This window comes from Aethalodelphis obliquidens, unplaced genomic scaffold (assembly GCF_003676395.1).
Source record: "Aethalodelphis obliquidens isolate GAN/ISIS:26980383/991018 unplaced genomic scaffold, ASM367639v1 scaffold19, whole genome shotgun sequence".
Classification (NCBI taxonomy): Eukaryota; Metazoa; Chordata; class Mammalia; order Artiodactyla; family Delphinidae; genus Aethalodelphis; species Aethalodelphis obliquidens.
The window spans coordinates 3,056,616-3,073,220 of NW_020837963.1; the positions used below are offsets into that span (position 1 = coordinate 3,056,616).

The 16,605-nt window shown below is 51.6% G+C and overlaps 1 protein-coding gene across 1 annotated transcript in view; it reads left to right on the forward strand.

Annotated features, from left to right (window-relative positions):
• The first annotated feature begins 201 nt into the window (after nt 1-201).
• ARK2C (arkadia (RNF111) C-terminal like ring finger ubiquitin ligase 2C) overlaps nt 202-16,605 on the forward strand; it is a 47,767-nt gene continuing 31,363 nt past the window's right edge. The window contains exon 1 of the mRNA XM_027118418.1: nt 202-485. The gene's annotated coding sequence lies outside the window, so the exon portion shown is untranslated. The remainder of the gene's footprint in view (nt 486-16,605) is intronic.

Sequence of the window (16,605 nt, forward strand, 5' to 3'; positions counted from 1 at the left end):
GAGAAAGGATCCAGACAGCCTTAGAAGTGCTGCCTTTGCAAACCGCACCCTTGTGACGGCCTGGGCCATCCAAGGAAGGGCGTGGTGGCTGCCAGGGGCTCTGGAAGCTCTTCCCAGCCTTGGCACCATGTGGATTGGGTGGATTTTCTGCTGCTTTTCCAAAAGGCTCAGTTTAGTCAAATCCAACAGGTGTCTCAGCAGCCTGCTGGCTTCCCTTTTCCTTTCAAAGCCTGAGAGCTCTGGGAGGGAAATCTGAGACTGTAATTGAGATTCCCTGCAATGCTGTCTGTGTAAGGCTGGCTGGGAGAGGAGAAGCCTTTCAAAACACCAGGTTATTAGAAACAGGAAGCTGCCTTCTGCCAGGAGTCACGGAGGTTCGCCTCAGAGGTGTCCTTCTTTCCTGCCCTCCAGCTTGGAAGAGGAAGGAACGGACATTAATTAGAGGTCACACCTCTCCCTCATCTCTACCTGCAGCCTTTCCCAAGGTCAGGAGTGGGGCCTGTGGGTGGGAGGTCAAGTGGGACTTCTTCCAGATCAGAGAATAGTCAGACCAGTGTGTGTGGTTTCTCAGTGGTGACCAAGAGCAGAGATCACCATGACAGACTTAGGGAGGGGTGTGTGTGTGTGTGTGTGTGTGTGTCATGGGGAGGAGGCAGTGTGTGCAGTGTGTGTGTGTGTGGTCATGGGGAGGAGGGTGTGTGTGTGTGTGAGTGTGTGTGTGTGGTCATGAGGAGGAGGGAGTGTTTGTGTGTGTGGGGGGGTCATGGTGACGAGGCAGTTGTGTGTGTGTGTGTGTTTGTGTGGTCATGGGAAGGTGGCAGTGTATGTGTGTGTCTGTGTATGGTCATGGAGTGGAGGCAGTGTGTGTGTGTGTGTGTGTGTGTGTGTGGTCATGGTGAGCAGGCAGTGTGTGTGTGTTTGTGTGGTCATGGGGAGGAGGCAGTGTGTGTGGAGTGTGTGTGTGTGTGTGTGTGTCAACGGGAGGAGGGTGTGTGTGTATGTATGCATGTGTGTCTGTGGTCATGGGGAGGAGTCAGTGTGTGAGTGTGTGTGTATGTCGCCATGGGGATGAGGCAGTGTTTGTGTGTGTGTGTCTGTGTGTGTGGACATGGGTTGGAGACAGTGTGTTTGGAGTGTGTGTGTGTGTGTGTGTGTGTGTTTGGTCATGGGTGGAAGCATTGTGTGTATGTATGGTTACAGGGCAGTGGCATTGTTTGTATGTGTGTGTGTGTCATGGGGAGGAGGCCCTGGGTGTGGTGTGGGTTTGTGTGGTTATGGGGAGGAGGCAGTGTGTGTGGAGTGTGTGTGTGTGTCATCATGGGGGGGCAGTGTGTGTATGTGTGTGTGGTCATGGGGAGTACGATGTGTGAGTGTGTGTGTCTGTGTGGTCATGGGGAGGATGCAGTGTGTGCGTGTGTTTGTGTAGTCACGGGGAGGAGGAAGTGTGTGTGGAGTGTTTGTGTGTCTGGTCATGGGAGGAGGCAGTGTGTGTGTCTGTGTGTGTGTGGTCATGCGGTGGAGGCAGTGTGTGTGGTCATGGGGAGTAGGGTACGTGTGTGTGTGTGTCTAGTCCTGGGGAGGATGCGATATGTGTGGAGTGTGTGTGTGTGTGTTGTCACGGGGATGAGGCAGTGTGTGTGTGTTTGTGTGGGTCATGGGGAGGAGTGTGTTTGTGTGTGTGGTAATGGGGAGGAGGAAGTGTGTGTGGAGTGTGTGTGTGTGTGTGTGATGGGGTGGAAGCAGTGTGTGTGTGTGTGTGTGTGTGTGTGTGTGTGTGTGTCATAGGGAGGAGGGCGGGCGGGGAGGAAGGAGGCAGGTAGAGGGAAGAACAAACAGCAGGAGAGCCGGTATCATTTGTTAAGTGCCTATCTGGTGGCCTGAGCCTTTGCTAGAAGCTGTGGATGGTCCAGCAGAATAAACCCAGCCGCCTGCCCCCAAGGTGCCCATCACTGTTGAGGCCGTGAATCTGGCACAGGGGAGACCACTGGCCAGCCATGATGGACAGTGTCCTGTGAAGTGTCAGATGGTATGGCCGGGACTTCAGGGTAGCAGGGACACAGAGGAGGGATGTCAGGGAAAGTTCGAGGAAGAGGATGGTTTGGGCTGGAATGGCACTGTGCGCTTGGTGGGCCTTGAATTGCAGGGGGTCCGCTTGCTGTTGAACTGAGAGCCCACAGTCCAGCCCCCAGGGTCTCTGGAGACTAGTGGCCTTAAGGCTGCTGCCATCAAGGGGTCTGCTGCCTGAGACAGGAGAGGCCGAATATCCCGAATGCTGTGACTCCTCCCTCCTCCACTCCGCGCTCCTGGGCGTGTGGCTGCTTGCTGTCCTTTCTCTCTCTGGCTTCTGTCCTTCCTCCTTGGATCCCCATCTCACACGAGACAGACATGTCACCAACATCTAGTAGCTGCACAGGACACACGTGTAGGGCAGTGGTCCTGAAATGGCACGTGCTTAAGCAGCTCCAGGGAGTTCTTGTTGAGGTGTGGGCTCCTGGGAATGGCTCCAGAGATGCTGGCTCAGCAAACCTACCACAGGGCCTGGGAACCTGCATTTAACAAAGTCCCCAGGAGGACCTGAGAAACTGCTTCGGTGTTTTATGATTGTGCAATACCTTCAACTACAGGGTTTTCCTAGAATTCTCTTCTGCCCTATGGGGTTGGTTGAGTAGGGATACCTGTGCCCATTTTCTGGATGGGAACAATGGAGCCCGAGAGGAGAAGCACTGCCCAGTGTCACACAGGCAGTAAGTAGGTAGTGGAACTTGGGTGCACTTTTCCATCAAACACCCCCCACTAGACTGGATCAGGCAGTGAGGCCTCCTGGGAATGTGTATACTTGAATGGGGGTCGGGGGGGCGGTGGGCAGGGAAGGGAAGGCATGTGACTCCCTGGGGAGACCTATTTTATCTGATTAACTAATGTGGATGGGTAGGCGTTGATAGGAAGGAAGAGAAGGGGGCAGCAATGAAAGGCAGGGTCAGTCGACGATGACAGTGTCCAATGTGGCCTGCGGCCTGTCCTGGAGGCAGGTATTGGCTTCTTCCTCTCTTACTTCCAGGAAGGCCACCAGAGTCCCTGGAGTCGTAGACTGTTCAAAAGGAAGGCATCTCATTTTATAGGTGAGGATGTGGAGATGCAGAGCAGTTAACTCACCCGAGGCCACGCCCTGGTTAACGACATCTCAGGACACATGCTCAGATTCTGTGTTTCAGACTCAAGAGCGGCTCATCCAGCGTCGGGGTGCTTTCATCCTTCCTGTCCAGGCCCCACTCTTATTCTTCTTACCGGTCTCTGACCGTTACTCTCATTTTCTCTCGAATTCCCTGATACTGACCCCTCACATTCTACACTGTGTTTGGCTTTTCCAAAGCACTGTTGGGTACACCTTCTTGGAAGGTTATTGGGACAAGAGACCTCACTCCATTTTACATATAAAGAAACTGAAGCTTTTGGGTTAGTGAGGAGCAGATATAGGCCCAGACTCAGTGTTCTGGTCTTCAGGCCCCTGGAATGCTGGGTACTATGGCTCTTAGACAGGGCACCCCCAAGCTCAGGTGGGACCCTCATCCCACTGCCTACCCTCAGCGGGCTTCATTTCTTGTGGTTGCATGTCCTGGCCTTGCTCTTTCGCTCCAGCCCTGACTTTTGAGAATGGGCCGGGTATTTCTCCCCTCTCATCAACTTCTCTCCTCTGAGCCTTTTACTCTGACCACGTCTTTGTACTTGGACTTGGCCAGTGTCTGCATGGAGGGCAGAGATGTGATTGCTCACTTCTCTGGGTCCCTCAGAAGAGGGATGGGCCCCCCAGCAGGTTCCTGGCTCTGACTTTATTAAGGACTCTGCCAGCTTCTTCCTGGCCTGCTAGAGGAGTGCTTATATGGCCTCCATCTCTCTCTGACTCAGATGAAATGGGGACCTTCCGTCTCTTCATGGGCAATTTGTTAGATTGTGTGACCCACAGAAATAGGGAAAAACACGGCCTGTATAGTGTTGTTTCTAGGCAGTTGGAACACCGCCCCTATACGTGTGGTCCCCAGCTGTACGGAACATCCCTGTGTCTGTTAGTGTGGTGGCCTGCGTCTGCCAGGGCTGCTCTGTCAGCTCCCTAGGTCTGAACACAGTCTAGATTGTGCCAGCTTGTCAGCAGCCCTGACGCTATGCTTGCGAGGCGAAATCCTGCCCCTCCACCATTTGCATTTTTCCCTCCTTGGTCTTCTGTTGAATAAAATATGCTGGTTAGGGGCTCAGGATTAGGCTTGGAGGCATTTACGATCCCCACCCCACCCCGGGATTGTTGGGGAGAGCAGGTTTTGGGTGGGCAGGTGGAAGGTGTGTGTGTGTGGGGATGGGCGACAGGGAGACTGAAGCCGTTAGAGGCAAAGATGGTCACCATCAAAGCTAAGCCTTGTACTGGAAATGCTGGGAGGTCAGACATCCCCACAAGGCAAGGAGGGGCGCATTGTGTAGGCTGAGAGTCCCAGTACCATGTCCCAGGGACATGAGCCTAGAACCCAGGGGAAGACAAGGGCGCAGGAAGACTGGGCCTAGGCCCCCAGGGGCCTGCTCGGTCCTGCTCAGAGGCGAGGGCAAAGCCTGCTACCAGGCCCTGTCTGAGAGCGAGGACCCGGGAAGTGGGTCCATTTCCCAGGGAGCCACTTCAGCTGCCACAGTGGCCCAGGCCTGGCCTGGGGCCTCCCAGTTGCTCTATAGGCCACACAAAACTCAGCAGATCAGCAGATTCCAGCTGAGGTGGTCCAAGGTCACCACGAAGCAGCGTTCCTCCCCCGCTGCCACTTCTCCAACCACCGGGGGTCACTCAAGGACATTTTTTCCTTATTGTGGAATTTTCCAGATCTCAGTGTCACTTAATTAGGAATGAAGATTCTTTGTATTTAAATTCTATAATGGATCCAGGAGCACGAGAGCAAAAAGGACCTAAGCAAGTGCCTCATCCACTTCCGAATGGGAAAGTGACTGGCCTGGGGTCACCGTGTTACTCAGTGCACCAGGGCCTGGCCCACACCTGGGTCAGACGACAGTGAAGGCGCACGTGAAGGGAGCTGGGTCTCACCCCATCCCCTGATCTTCCCACTAAACCCTCTTTAACAAATGTCAGCCACCAGCAGGGCTGCCCTTTAAGTGACAAATCATGGCATCAGCCTAGTGGAGCTTCCTGGCACCTGGGACCTTAGAGTTGAGGAGGCCGTGGAGGTGTTGCCTCCTGCAGTCCTCAGATAGGGCAGGAAGACCCATGCAGGGTCCAGGAGTCCAGCTGATGACAAGCATCTCCTGCCAAAGTGGGGGGCTTTACACTGTGGGAACAGCCATCTGCTTTTATTTACTCTATGCTGGGCGGGGGTGGGGGAGGCTCTCAGTAAGATCTATTTACACAGAAAAGAAATCGGAAACCATAAATCTGATGCAAACTCAGAAAACCTCTTGCTACCCAACAAGAGGCTTTGGGCTGAACTTGGTCTCAGAAATGTCTCCCACATCATGTGTGAGGCAATCCAGTCTTCCCTCTTCCATTAAAAAACCAATACACTGAACATATTTAAACTGTACAATCTGATGGGTTTGGACATATGTATATACTGTGAAATCATCTCTTCCCTGTTGGTTAGCTCTTCTTGATCACTTATTAATTCATGTATTAGATCAGGTGCTTATTGAGCATGTACTGTATGCTATGGGCTGTTAAACAATTTTACATTCAGTTAGGACCTGCCTTCCTCTAAATTCTACTCTCCAACCCCAGCTTCACTAGGGTTGCCAGATAAAATACAGGATGTTCAGTTAAATTAGAATCACAGACAAACAATGAATGGATTTTTAAATAAATATGTCCCCAATATTGCATTCTTATACTAAAAAATCATTCATTGTTTATCTGAAATTCTGATTTAACTGAGTAGCCTGTATTTTTGTTTGCTAACTGGCAGCCCTAAGCTCTACCCACTTGAGCTGTAGAGAATTCACGTGTGTTCTCTGTCCTGAGACGGCGCTTCTGGTGTTTGAAGATGGGTCCCAGTGCTCCCATGTGCTTTGAACCTTCCTGGTGTTCAGAGCGCTGGAGAGCGCTTGCCCTGGTCTCAGTGCCATGAGTCTAATTATTGATATTAAGATTATGTGACCCTTTTCCAGTCAAGTCCCATGACTCCTGTTGAGCTCATCACACTCAAAAACTCATGGCTCATGTTCACTTTGGTGCCATCAGGCAGGCCTCCCCTCCAACCCTCAGGCAGAGGTTTTGAACAAAGCCTTGGCTTCTCCATCTATGCCGATGAGATTTCATCTTGTTGGTTTATTCATGCTTCTAGGCCATTGGAATCTCGTGGAAGCCAGAGTCTGTCACCTAGCAAAAGGTCCATCCCTCCCATGTTAGAATGTATTCAAACCTGATAAATCTGACAGTAGATCTTCAGTCAAGTAACTGGTGGAAATGTGGACAGGCCATGCCTAAGCACAGATGCCCAAAGAGTGCCCTGGAGAGAGCCCCCCCCGCCCCCTCCTCCTCCCATCTTCCCTTCCTGTAGGTTGACAATAACGCTCATTGGACCAGCTCATCTGAGTATAGTATCTATTACCCACATGACAGTTCCTATTTTTATCTACAAACATTTTATAACAGTCTAATTCAATTTTCTCACTCATTCATTTCAGTGGATACTTACTGCATGCTTCCTTGGGCAACCTGTAAGGTGCCTGGTGAAAATCAGATCCATTACACTCTGGGGTTCTTCATCTCCCAGCCCAGGTGACCCCATCACAAAAGCTCATTCTTTAGGGAACTTGCTGGTCCCTGGTGATTATCAGTCCCCTCTTGTTCCCCCTTCCCTTTTTAAGTCATCACAAACCATTTTAAAATCCATTAAAAATTTGTCAAGATGTTTTATATTCTAATTTAAAATTTCTGGATTTCATCTTTTTTCCCTGTGGGAAAATTTAAACACAATTTACAGTCTGAAACATCTGTAAATTGTGGGGTCCCACAGTAGTTCCTTGTTTGTGCTGCACTGTAATTTAATGTAGTTGGAAGATGTAGTTCAGTGAATGGGCTGAGTGGCTCCCTGACTCTTTTGAACTTAATCCAATGAATTCTCACTAATTTGATGGACATAGGTCAAGGACAGGAGAAAGGGTGGTGGAAGGAGAGTAACAGATATTAAACACTTATTTTGTGTCAGACATGCAGTGCATTCAGTATTCATTACATCATTTCACTCTCACCAAACCTGATGAAGTAGAGCCCCATTTTTGAGTTGGAGAAGCTGAGGCTGAGAAGTTCAGAGACGTTAAGGGAGGTGCTCAAGGTCACACAGCTGGAATGGCTATGTGATACATGCAGAATTCACATCTGGCTTTGTTTAGCTTCGAAGTCTGTGTTCTTTCTACTGTCCTGCAGAGCTAAGCTTTACTTTAAGTCTAATATAGCAAAACCCATTTTTTTGTGTGGGGGGATGAGGTTCATCATAGAATTCCTTCTGATGTAAGAGCTGATTCAGCAAGTGAGTTTGTTGTTTTGGAACCCATCTACTGTGTATAGTATGGTGGACTGGGTTGCTGCTCTCTGGGACACAGAAATTGAGAGACTTATTGAGTGTCCCGTGACGGAATTTTTAGCTGAGACGTGAGCTAGCCTTCAGCTCTGAGGCTCCCCAGCAGTAGGAGTGCCTGTGGCCAGGGACGTAGTCGGAGCAGCTGCTGGGAGGCACGGAGCTCTGCGAGCCGATGCGCTGACTCCTGGAAGGCGGCCTGGCTGGAGTGTGCATGACAGTGGAGGCCCGACAGGCAGAGGGGCCAGCGAGGGCCAGAATAGTGGTCCAGGCGGGGACAATGGGGACAACGAGAGCAGCAGACACAGCTGAGGCGGTGGGAGGGGGCCAGTAGTTGTAGAGGTGATGGGAACCACAGAAGTGGGTGAGGGAGTGGACAGAAAGGGTGGAGGAGAGAGAGTCAGGGAGAAACCATTGGAAGGTTCCCAGGACCCAGCCATGGGTCCCGGTGAGTTCTGTACGCCCCCAGGGTGGAGGAACAGGTGGGAAGGAAGGGAAAACGATTTGGATGAATTGAGTCTGAAGTGTACATGGGACACCCAGACAAAGAGCTTCTTACGGTCTGGGCTGGCGGGAGAGATTCTGGGTTTACTGTTGTGAGGGCGGATGTGTCATACAGTTATTTGTGTGCACGACCTCCCCTGCAATAAGCTTCCCTGCAGAACCGATGTTCCCTTCCCCCGTCCCAGGTGAGCTGCTCCCTGGGGCTGTGCACATGTGTGCACCCTTGTACACGCATCCACACTCAGAACACATGCACTCACATATGTGTACATAGCCATACACCCTTACACACTCACCCACACACTCACGTACACACCCACACATTTGTGCCTCTTTACACACTCAGCCCACACTTTCCTCACGCATTCACACACACAGTGTACACCCTCGCGCACATCCACACCCACTTTCCTCTCAGACACACTTACACGCTCCCATTGTACACACGCTCACACACAAGCACACACACATATCGTGTACACCCTCTCCCACTCACGCACTCCTGCAATCCATTTACACACCCATCATCTTGACACACTCACCCTCACTCATTCACTTGCCCACATTCGTACACTCACTCGCACACGGCTGCCCTTACTCGTCCCACCCCCACCCACGAGCTGCTCCTGCTGCATTAAGCCGGCCCCTCCTCGTCCACCCCCAGCGCCGCGCTCCACAGTCAGGGGGCCCCACGTGGGGTGGCTCCCAACCCCTAACTGCCACCAACCCCGCGGGCTCTTGGCTAGGGTGCTGGCTGGGGCTGGCTGACTGAGGCCGATCCCCTGGGGGACTTGCAGCCCTTCTGTCCTTCCTAATTCCAGGCTTCCAGGAAACACGAGACAGGGTGACGTTGGAGTGGAATGAAGGGTCGGAATGAGAGTTCGTCGTGAGCATGAGATGCCTGACTTGCCTGGGTCACCCTGCCCTTGGTGGCAGGTTAGGGACTAGAGCACCAAGATCTGGGGCAGGGGGCTCTCAGTGCACCCTGGCTGACAAGGGTGACCGAGAAGGATCAGAGGTGCGCCCAAGTTCTGAGGTTGGCCACAGGGCCCCGCTCGGCAATGAGGTCACATGTCAGGGCCCTTATGCTCCCGTCCTGTCCCACGGGAGTTGCCTCCCTGGCGCAGGGCGTGGCTGGCACCCGGGCCTGGACAGCTCCAGGCGCTGGCTTGCCCAGCCCGGAATCCTGATGCTGATGGGGACACCCAAGGGTACGGTAGGCAGAGCGGGGCTGTCTTTCCTGACATCATCCTCGTTCTGTCCCCGAACAGCCTAGTTTCCCTTTAAAAATGACTATTTATGGAGCTCTTATTTAAGAGTTATCTAAAACCTTCTAGCACTTTTCTTTTGCCCCTGCCTCTACCACCTCTTGGGGGGACATGAGGACTATAAACCGCATCCTGCCGCATACAATTGGGCTTCCTTTGATTTGCTCGAATTCCCCTGTGTTTGAGATCTGTTTGAAGTACGGGGATCGGTGACAAGGGCTGCTGCCTCCCTTTCCAGGGCACATGCGACCTTCACCCCACAGGGTGGGAGACCAGCTCTGGCCCAGGCATCAGTGGCAGACCCACCCAGCCCTTTGGAGGTACAAGCCCCCCCGCCCAAGCCAGTCTCCGGACATCCCCCTCAAGCTCTGCGGCCGACAGCTGGCGTGGGGATTAGCTCTTTCTTTCTTGCTCACCTGTGCTTCCTCTTTAGTACATATTTGTCTTTATTATTATTATATGGCTTTATTTCTTCGTTATAAAATCGTGTAATGATAAATTTGGAAAATACCATTCCTAATCCCATTATTCAACAGGACCTTCTTCGTTATAAAATCATGTAACGATAAATTTGGGAAATACCATTCCTAATCCCATTATTCAACAGGACATGCCTAACCTGTTGGCACTTCCCTCTAGATATTCTCTCTGGGCAGATGAGGTCTCGTTTAGTTTAGTTTTGTTTTTTAAGTTGAAGGTTAATCCCTTATATTGCAGATGCCATTTCCAGACCTGCGGCTCTAGCCGTGGCTTACATGGGGAAAAAAAATGAATCACAGCTGCTATTCACAGTTGGATTTTTAAAATTAAGAGCAGGGAAGCACTTGCTGGGAGCTGGCACTGGGCTTGATGCCTTGAGGCATGTCAGGTAATTTCTGCCTAGAAGGAGCATACATTCCGCTTGAAGTGATAAGATCCACGCGGTGGGGGCGGACGGGGGGAAAGTTGGGTGACATCACAGGTATTGTGTCATCACAAATGTCACAGGCTGCTTGAGAGAGCCCTGCCTACTGAGAAGCACAGAGATTGATGGTGTCTTCAGGAATCCAGGGTGGTGAAGGCCCAGTGGGGTGGACAGAGAAGCCCTTCCGGAAGAGGTGGGGTTGTGGCTGAGGTTTGAAGTTTTTGCAGATGGCTGTTCGGGGAGGGGCTGTATTTCAGATTGGGGAAACAGCCTGGGGAGATGTTTGGAGGTGAGAAATCTCCAGCATGTCTGGAGGCCTGGAAGTAGCTGGACAGGCAGAGGTAGTAGGCTGGAGGCAGATGTGAAGGGTAGCATCTGCCCCGGAAGGAGTAGGGAACCATGGAGGTGCCTGACAAAGATGCTACCACAGAGGCTGCTGATTCAGGGGAAGGTGGGCAGGAGGAATCTCAGGTCTGCTTTAAGGAGCAGTGAAGAGGCCGCAGGAGATGGAGGGGGGATCTGCCAAGGAGCAGCCTTGCCTTGCCATCCCTGGCCCAACCTCCCTTCCACCCAGAGCCAGAGCTGATCTTGGGCCAATGTGACTGGCATCTATAATGACAGCCTGGAGCGTAGAACGCATATAGAAGTGGAACACTCAGCACACAGACCGACTTCCTAGCTTCAAATTCCAGGTCTATCCCATTAAAGCCCACCAACCAAGACCACCAAGAATATACCCGTGGCCACACAAAGTCAGGCGTATCAGCCTGATGCAGCAAGGGCGGGCACACGCCGTGGGAAACTGCGGGGCACCTCAACAGGGGGCATTAAAGAAGGGGCGCTTATGGAGTTTGGGGGCTAATTATAGCACGGTCTTGGTCAGAGCTGCTAAACTAGGGCCTTGCCGGAACAGTCAGAAGTCATATCTTTAGAACACACAAGCCTATTTGGAACTGCTGTCAGATCAGTTTGTCTGTGGTCTTATCTTGGAACATATGGGTGTGAATGAGCTGCTGTCAAAAGAATTTGAGCTTAGATAGTCTGTGCTGTGCCATTTAACTGTTTTATGAGTCACTGCACAGGCCTTTTTGCAAATTGTGGTTTCTGTTTCAAGTCTCAGTTCTCTACTTACTGCCTAGATGCCCTCAGAGCCATTTCCTACTTCAGGTTTGTCTGTGGGCATGCTATGTGTCCTTGCTCTACCTAGGTTTCCTCCCTGAGTAAGAGGGGATAATAACAGTAGCTACACCATGGAGTCCTGAGGATTACAGGAGTCAATATGTGTAAAGCATCTGATAGTGCCTGGCACACAGTGGGTCCAATATAAATGTGAGCTGTCATTATAACCACAAGCCTTTGAGATTGAGAAAAAGAATGTTGACGGCTCCACTGCCCCCAAAGAAAAGATAGCCTGCAAGGTTTTCTTCCACTTAAGGGGGGAAAAAAGGACACATTGATATGAGATACTTTGACCGAACAGGATGGTGTTCTAGGAAGCAGCCACCACAATCTAGAATAAACAAGCTTCTTTGACTGGTGTCATCTTCTGAGAAGGCGGGAAGGCAGGGGATCAAAGGATGCTTTGAGGTTTGGGGCATATCTACAGGGAAAAGTGGTGACACACTCTTCCTTGCTTTAGTCAAGGACAGAACAGGAGGGAAGGTACTCAAGCACTGACACTACAAGTTTGGATTTCATAGAGAAAGACTAGTTTGACTCTGGGTCGTTAAGTATCGGGGTGGGGGCGCTAAGAGGCTGTGGACTCCTGGCCACATCTGAGTAGGGTGCAAATTGTGGTGCAGTGGTGGGACTTCTGTACTGGGCATCAGGTGGCCTGGGTCCCAGCACAGAACTGCTTCTAGTAGCCCAGGGGTGGCTTTCTGCAACTCATCCCTCACCCTGCGTCTTAGCCTTCCCAATTATAAATGAAGGATTTGGAGGGCCTTTCGGAGTCTTTGCTTTCTTCACTTCAAGGCATCCTGGAGATCATGGTCATTCTTTCTCATGACTGTACAATGTTCCCTGAACACACAGTTCACTATTGATGGACATTTGGTTGTTTCAGTCTTCTGCACTTCTTATGAGAAACGGTGCACATATCTTTATATGTATGTGTTTACCTGTAGGATATCAGGTGGAGTTGCCTGCTGACAAGGGGTGTGCATTTGTGATTTTCATGGCCAGTGCCAGAGAACTCTCCACAGAGGTTGCACCGAATTAGAACCCTACTGCCAAGTGTGGGCCCTGCCACCACTGATTCGGTGAGGGTGGGGGTGGGGAGGTCTTGATGATCTCTCCAATACACCTTCCACCTCTAAGATTACACGTCAGGGTCCTGCTCTGCTCCTGCTCCACTTCTTAAGGCCCCAGATGCTTAGCTGGGCTTGGCTTCATGCTCCTCTCCTTGCACCATGCTTTTCTGCTCTCCAGCTGGTCCCAGTGAAAGAGAGAGAATGAGAATGATTGAATGAGAGAGAGTTCTAGGTGCTCAATGTCTCACCTGTGACATGCCAGCAACTGTCATCATGCTAACTTCTGTGTCCACACACCTGGCTCCCCACAGCCAGGGTGGAGGTTGGCGAGGAGGCAGCCAGCCAGCTGTGTGTGTTATGGTGAAGGTCAGAGCCCCTTAGGCTGTGAGACTGAAGGGCAAACTCACAGTCCAGTGTTCTGCATCCCGCCTTCAGGATCGACATCATTGTTCATTAGCTTCACGAGACTCCTGATTCTTGGTGGAATTTTACCCTAGGGAGGTGCTGGGGCCTAGATCTTGCTTGTGACCTGGAGCCCTGCCTGGAAACACTCAAAGCTGTCACTAATAGCCGTCCATGGGCTTAGCTCGAGGGAGGGCCTCCCTGACAGACAAACAAGAGGAAATCCATCACAGAGGAAGTGTAAACAGACCCAGAGAGTGGAAGTGCCACTGTCCCCCAGTTTTCATCATTGACGTGGCACATGGTGAACTCGCTTTCTGCATCCTTTCTTCAATTGTCCAGGCTGATAAAAGTGGTCAGCAAGTAATCCCTTGATTTTCTACATGTGCCTTTGTAATGTTTACAGGACCGCCCCCCCGGGGTCCCCTCTGTACACACTCATTAATTAAACATCTCCTGGGCACCACGGTGTGCCAGGTGCTGGCTGTGTGTAGGTGGCAGCTGACCAAGACCCTGCCTCTACCCTGGGGAAGTTGCTAAGACAAGGCTCCTTGTGACAAACATGGGGTGGAAAGCGACAAGTGTCATAGACAAGACATGCAACACATGCCTGATGGTTTCAGGCACCCTCCTCTCCTACTTAGTGGCAGCTTTCTTACTTTGCCTTCCCCAAGCATCCAATAATTTTGAGAGTTTAAGGAAGGGAGAGAACCAGAGTAGAAAGGAGAGGACCGCTCCACGGAGAAGGTGGGGTGAGGCCTGGCAGGAGAGAGCCGCCGCTCTAGCATTTGCTGGTTTAACACGGTCACTGGCAAGTTGCTTTGGGCTGGGTGAGTTTGAAAGGTGTAGTGACATTGGCTGGAGAAAGGAAAGAGACACATTTCCTAGAGGCCCCTGTATTAGGCCTTTGCTGATGAGGTGATGCCATGCGGCCATGATTAATAGGACATGTATTTCTGGGTCAGTTGATTATTTCTCACCCTTGCAGTAAGAGGGGTTGCATGGAGTCATTTGCATTTTCCTACCAAATCCCCTTTGCTACTACTTTCATTTCAACACACCTTTGTTAAGTACCGACTGTGTGCCAGAAATGAACTAGACCACGGAAGTCTTGCCTCATGGAGTTGACATTCTATGTGTGTCTTCAACTCTGAGCAAGTACCTATCCCGGGGAGGGTCACTTGTATCTTCGTGAGGGATTCCGAAGGGGTGGAGCTCTACTGGTGGAATCTCAGGCATGGGTCAGATATTTAGGACTGTTCACCCAATATGAAGAAAAGTTGGAGGGTGTTCAAGGAAACCAGATTCAATCAAGTAACTGGATGTGCCCTTATGATGACCTTGGGCTGGGCCATGTGTGTATGTGACCCTTGCCTCTCCTTGGTCCCTTTCTCCTGGACCCTTGGATGCCCTTTGGGAGGGGAGGGTCTAGGGCACCACGGTGTCCAGCACCCTGGAGTGGCATCCAGGATGCCAGGCTCCCTGGGCTAAAAGCCTCTTGTCAGCAGAGTAATTGGATCTGACTTGCAGCAGGCAGGAAGCAGAGGTATTCAAGTCAGTTATGCTATTTTTAAACGCCCTCTCTTCCCCAAGTGCAGATCTCAAGCTCAGCAGGAGAGAACGGCTCATCTCATCTCAGAGCCTTGGGAATCAAAGCGCAGTCCCTGCCCCCAAGCTTGAGTCTGCCCACCCCCATTCTTCAAAATCAGATCTCACACTGGGCAGCTGTCCATGAACCCTGCCACGCCCGTGTGTCCTGGGTGGGGAAAGTGTGGACTCCAGGGGCCTCAGGGCTGTGGAGACACATCCTGGTCTGGGCTGACTGTTCAGCTGGCAGGAGACAAGCCAGCAGCCCTGGTCTCTTGGTTGCCTGGTAGCCTCAGAGACTCACCACTAAGCTTGCTGGCAAACATGTCCCTGCCTGTCTGCCACTGTCTTTGACTCTCAGAGCAGCTCATAGCTGCCTGTCAGGCTCTGAAGACAGCGGGAGTCAGAGCAGAGAGCAGGCACCCTCCTGCCAAACCTCCCTCTGGGAGCTGAGCCCTGTCCTGCATGCAGCTCAGGGTGTGGAGAGGGCTCCCGGGAGGCCGGCGCTCAGTCATGCTGCCCGGGAGGCTGCCTCGTTTGTCTGCAGCTTCTCGTTCGCCGCGCTCCTCTCCCCAGCTCCCCCAGCTGCGGGGTCTCTGAGACACATGTTGGCTGTGAAATGTTCCCCCTCCAGGGCATGCAGGGCAGACAGGAATGGCAATTGCCAGAGGGCCTGACCACCCTGCACTCTCGGAGAAGGACAGGCCACCTCTGCAGGAGCTGTCATGGAAGTGGAGACACTGCCAGCAACCAACATGGAGTGCACGCCTTCCATGCTCCAGACGTCACACCTGCGGGCTAGGTGTCACTGTGCCCTGTTACAGATGAAGCCACAGAAGCCCAAAGTGTAGCCCCTGGCCAAGGTCACTGGCAGGTCCTCCCTGTGTCTCTGACAAGTATTCTCAACTCCCCCACTCCCCACAGAATTCCTGAGGCCTTGGGCTGCTTCAAATGAGGGATGCCTCATGTTCAACACCTCCCTCTCTTTCAGAAGCTGAAGGTGTTCCTGGCCTTCCCACCTTAGCCAGGGGGAGCTAGGCTCCTTGGCACTCTGCTAAAGCTTGCGGCTTCGGGTGACAGGTCTTGAACTCAGTTTTCAAAATTGTTTGGTTAAAACGTTGCAAACTGGGAAGACTGCCAAGGCCTCTTCTCTCCCGAGCGGAATTAGAATAAGGCAGCTGCCTGACCCTGTCCAACGGCCCTGATTCCCAAGTTCACACCGCAAGCACCTTTTGTAAAGCAGCTTCACAGGAACCCAGCTTATCCTGAAGTAGATATGTGATGACATCCGAGGGGTCCTAGAAAGACCCTTTCCACCGCAGAGTACACCTGCTGTGGGTGTCAGACAGGCCTGAACTCACCGCTATAGGGCCTCCCCATGCTTTCTCAGCAGATCTGAGTTATAGTTTCAGATTGGGGGTGGTGGACGCTCTGTGGAGCAGAGAAGCTCTACAGAACTGAGCCCAAATCCACCTTGAGTTAGCCCTGCCACCTGGGAGGTGTGACAGCAAGGTGTTTACTTTCTTTGCACTTCAGCCTGCTTGTCTTTTAAGTGGGGAGAGACAAAGAGTTGAAATTTGGGGAGAGGAGTGGGAGACAGTTGTGGGAGGTCCTCGGAACCTGGGATGAAGGAGGGGGGAGGATGAGAAAGGGGGGCAGAACAACCTTGAAGATTGACCACCTTTCCTATTTTGCTATATGGACATTTTTTATTATTTTATTTTTAAAACTACTCTGTATTTTAACAACCACAAAACATATGCACGTGGTACAAAGGTCAAATGGCACAAAATGATGTATACAAACATATAAAACCCCATTCCCCTACCTCTTCTGCCCCCAGCCACCCAAGGTTTCTCCTCGTGCGGAACCACCGTTGCCAGGCCTCATGGATCCTTCCAGAAACCATCTGAGTATTTGCTTTTGCTGCACATGTGCTGAAATCTAAGCCACACAATGTAATCCAAACTGTTGCAGCATCCTCAGGTTCTTCTCATCTACGTGCTTGTTGTAACATCTTTGATACTAGGTCTCATTGTGTGTAAGTCACTTTATACAATTTTCAAGGTGTTTTACCCCAGCGTATCTCAAATGAATCCAGGACAATCCTGGAGGTAGAGATGGCAATATCC